The following is a 4,652-nucleotide window of genomic DNA, read 5'->3' as shown; positions in this document are numbered from 1 at the left end:
GGTAAAAACATGGTGTTTTTGTGATTTGTGGTTTTTCCATATTCATGGGGGTCTGGTGCCCCTAACCCTAGCAAAGATGGATGGACAAGTGTACTCTGGGATAAGATTTGGCCTCTTGAATTGTGCCTGTAATGAAACTATGGACCTTTCCACACAGGGATTTTTTGAGCGTGGAAGTAGGGTCAGTTTGCATTGGTCGATGCGTATTCGAGTTATATTGCATTGGTGTTCCACACTTGTGAGCTCAGAATACGTATTGACCAATGCGATATAACGTGAATACGCTTTGGCCAATGCGTATTCACGGCTGGGTTCCGAACTGAAGGCAGCTGGCTCCTCCGTTTTGCCAGTCCACAAAATTAGTGGATCGGCGGGATCCGTATTGATGGCCAGTGCGAAACCTCTGCTGCTTTGGCTGGTGTGTACATCCAATCTGCTGGTTCTCCTGAAGACCAACGGGTTACAAATTTCCCATGATGCTGCGCTGGAATTTTCCCTTCTCCTTCCGGTGGCCCTTTCCCCTTTCAGGTCAACCGCCGGGGCTGGGGAGCGATTTTTCCACTGAACGAGATAAAGCAGAAACCTTTTATGTGTGTGTGTGGGGGAATGTATATGTATGTATGTATACACACACACACACACACACACAAAGATGTGTGTGTAAGCATATACATGCAGCATTACACTTTCGTCTACTTGAGTGTATATCTGTGTGTGTGTGTGTGTGTGTGTATACACACACACACACACACACACACACATATATAAACACTCAAGCAGACAGATGTGTGTGTATACATATAAATACGGCATCACACTTTTGGCTGGGGCAAGTGTGTTTTTGTATATATATGTGTGTGTTTGTGTGTGTATATATATATGTATGTGTGTGTGTGTGTGTGTGTGTGTGTATAAACACTCATACAGACAAATGTGTGTGTACACATAAAAAAAGGCATCTCACTTTTGGCTGTACCATTATGTGTATGTATATATATAAGTATGTATGTATATATATAAGTATGTATGTATGTATTTATGTGTGTGCATACACACACACACACACACACACACACACACACACACACACATACAGATGGTGCATACCCCTTTCGTAAGTGGCTAAAGGCAGCAATTCTCATGATATTACGCGCTAAACAGTGACCTCATTCTTCACCCCGGAAGTTAAAAATGTTGCCCCCGTTCAGAGCCTCACAGAGCATGTGCAAAGCTGCCGATGCGCATCGGTCAATACATATTGTATTGGGCTGGTGTGGTTATCCAATCTGCACTTGCCTTACTTTGCCTGAATACGCATTGGCCGATTCGCAAAACCTCGATTCGAAAGGCCGCCCAGGTGTGAATGAACGATGCGATATGACGCGAATACGAATCGGCAAAGCATATTCAGAGAGCGCAAGTGTGAATGAACGATGCGATATGACGCGAATACGCATCGACCAATGCGAACTGACCCTACTTCTGTGCCCTGTGTGGTAAGGTCCTATGGCATGGATTCCCTACCCTACTGACATGGAGGTAGGATAGGAGGACCTCACCAGCCGCTGCTGAAAAAACCCTGAGCAGCTTTGGAGGAACGTCAGCCTTCCTTAGAAGTGGACCAAGGATCAAGGGTCCAGATTTTGCCCGCTGCGCAGTTGTCTGTAGGAGGGCAGGGATTCTGTGCAGAGCTGCGCATGCTTTCCCCGTTGCTCTTTCCTGATCCGGGGGCGTTTGAAACAACCTCGCCCAAGCGTGCAGCAGACCACCGAGGTGATGAACATCGCCTGTATTGTTATAAAGCGCTTTATTTTATTTTATTTTTTTAAAAAAGTATTGTCGATCTTCCCGAATGTTTCCTGAATTTATGATGGCTTTGTCACCGTTGCCAGGGACAACAGCTTGTTAAAATCCCTAGCAACATATAGATTGCAACATACATGGAAATTAGGTGCAGGTTTCTCAACCTTGGAGTCATAAAAAAAAGAAGAAAAAGGCCCAATTTATTAACTGTACGGTGAAAGTGACACCTTAACAGCCAAAGGATATGGAACAGCAAACAGAAAAGGGGAGACACGCACACACACACAGATCCATCTGCATCTCGGGAGGGGAGAACTTGGCCTCCTTGCTGGTGCTGAAGCTCAACTTTTACGGCTGACAATCAAATTAAGATATATCGCGGGGAACGTTGTCGTTGGGAGAGACTCGAAATGGGCTGGATTTTTAAACGATGCCTTTCAGAGTTTTGCTCTCCAGGCCTCGAAATAAATGCTTCTTTCTCTGCAGTGGCGGGAGAGTTGGGAAGCCCAAGAGTTCAATCCGGAAGCCATCTGTCTCCAAAAAGGTCCTTCCTGAAGGTCTAGCGTTCCACATCTCTTGAGTGCGCTTAAGAAAGAGATGTGGATTTCAAGGGCAGAAGAGCCAGTCTTGACTCACTCATTTACCCCAAATTTTCTTGGATACTTTAATTCCCCAACTTTTTCTTAGCGCCATGTTGCTTTTGCTGCAGGGAGGATAAACCACCACTCTTAGAAAAGCTGATATACAGAAGGGGCATCTCTAGAAGGAATGGTCCAGGAGGCTCTTCAGTTTATTGTTATTGCTACTACCTGCTTTCAAGTTGACGTTGACATTTGGTGACCTTCTCCTAGGGAGGTCTGGCGTTCCACTGTAACAGAAATTCTCTTGGGTACGCTTCAGAAAGAGTCATGGATTTCAAGGGAAGAACGGCCAGTTTTGACCCAGTCATCTACCCCAAATTTTCTAGGACACTTTAATTCCCCACCCTTTTCTTAGGTTTTCATCGCTTACGTGATTTTTGTGGTGGCGGAATGCCCACCTTGCTTACCGACCTTTCGTTGCAGGGAGCGTAAACCATCGCTCTTCGAAAAGCTGATAAACGGAAGGGGGAATCTGTAAAAGAAATGGTCCAGGAGGTTCTTTCTGTTTATTGTTACTGTCGCTATGCGCCTTCAAGTTGACGTTGACTTGTGGTGACCTCCTTCCTAGGGTATTCTTGGCAAGATTTCTTCAGATGGGGTGCACCATTGCCTTCCTCTGAAGCTGAGAGAGTGGGACTAATGCAGCGGGTTTCCGTGACTGAGTGGCGATTCGAACGCTGTTCTCCCGGAGTCCTAGCCCAACGCTGAAACCACAATCTAATAATAACAACAACAACAATAACAATAATTAATGTATTTGGTGTGTTGCTATTACTTTCTGACTTGTCCCTAAGGTCACCCAGGGCATTTCCGGAGCTGATCAGAGATTCGAACCCTGGTCTTCCAGAGTCCTAGTCCAACACTCAAACCATGACACCATACTGCCTTTGTTCATCAATATATTTAAACATTGTAGCAGTATCTGATTAATTTAGAGGGTCATGAAATGGCTTATACTGTAATATGCCATGAGACCTTTCCAAAATAGGGATGGGCATTCTATTGGCGTCTTATGGTATCGTTGGTATTCAATCCAGAACAGCCACATTCAGTTGAAAGTCTAGGTTAAAATCATAATGGTCCCTAGGAGAGCGGGTTGCAGCACCCTCTCCTCTCCTCTCCTCTCCTCTCCGTGTTGAATTTGCACATAAAATATGTGCGTTGCATACATGTATGCACATGCGTGCAGATGGACACACATCACAGTCTAAATCTTATTGTTACTCCCAACTCCAAAAGACCCATGGAATCAATGGGATTTGCCAATGTGTTGGTTTGCCATATAAGAATTAATTCAGTGCATCCACTCTAGCTATGGCTAATCCACAGGATTTAGGCCTGGGAGTCAAAGGGATTTATTTTGTGAAGAACAACAATGCAAAACAATATGTTTAAAAAGAAAGCCATGCATCTTAGTGGCAATCATCCTCTGTGCTTTTCCTCGAAGGAAAAGACGATTATCTCACCCATGGTAGACAGCAGTGATATAAATACAATCTTGTGTTTATCACTTCTTTCTTTTTACTGTACACAAAACATCAACACAGCTAGAAACTCTCTCACAAACACAAACCCACATACACACACGCTGCAGAAGGAGACAAAGGATGACTCACGTTCTCAGCTTCAACAGCTGAACAGGATAGGAAACATAGGTGGGTTACAGACCGCCCGTTTGGGGCGGCCTGAACCTGCCCCTTTCCCCTGTGTATCGGGGCCTCAGCTGCCAGACCGGCAGCCTCCGAGGCCCCGATCCGCCGCTTTGCAGGCTGCGGGGAAGCGGCAAAAGGCCGCTTCCCCGCAGCCTGGAAAGGGATGTCCTTGGGGCTTCAAGCCCCAAGGACACCCTGCGGCGGCGGGGAGGAGGAGGAGAAAGGGGCTGCTTGGCCCCTTTCTCCCTTGTGTCGCTGGGCGCAGCCGTCTGAAGGCTGCGCCCAGCGACCCAAAGCAGGAAGGAGCTCTGAAACGGAGCTCCTTCCGGGGTCGCGCAAAGGGCGCACTATGCGCCATGGCGCGGCCTTAATACATCACAACCGCGCTGCCTCGTTTGGAGGCGGCGCGGTCGTGATGTATTGATGGCGGCGGCCGTGTGGAACGGCTGCTGCCATTTTGTGCACGCAGAGTGTGTACTAGGGTTAGGGGAGTGTGGAAGCACCGCCCCTTCCTAACCCTAGTACACGCTCGTCGCATACTTATATGCTGGTCTGT

The 4,652-nt window shown here is 46.9% G+C and overlaps 1 long non-coding RNA gene across 1 annotated transcript; it reads right to left on the bottom strand.

Annotated features, from left to right (window-relative positions):
- Nucleotides 1–1,982: 1,982 nt before the first annotated feature.
- LOC121916378 lies at nucleotides 1,983–4,196 on the bottom strand. Its single transcript, XR_006100855.1, has 2 exons — nucleotides 4,061–4,196; nucleotides 1,983–3,161 (listed from the first exon to the last, which is right to left on the bottom strand). It is a non-coding gene; the product is annotated as an uncharacterized LOC121916378 (long non-coding RNA).
- Between the last annotated feature and the right edge of the window lie 456 nt (nucleotides 4,197–4,652).

Source organism: Sceloporus undulatus, chromosome 10 (assembly GCF_019175285.1).
Source record: "Sceloporus undulatus isolate JIND9_A2432 ecotype Alabama chromosome 10, SceUnd_v1.1, whole genome shotgun sequence".
In the NCBI taxonomy this organism is placed as follows: Eukaryota; Metazoa; Chordata; class Lepidosauria; order Squamata; family Phrynosomatidae; genus Sceloporus; species Sceloporus undulatus.
This window is presented reverse-complemented; position numbering and strand designations above follow the sequence as displayed.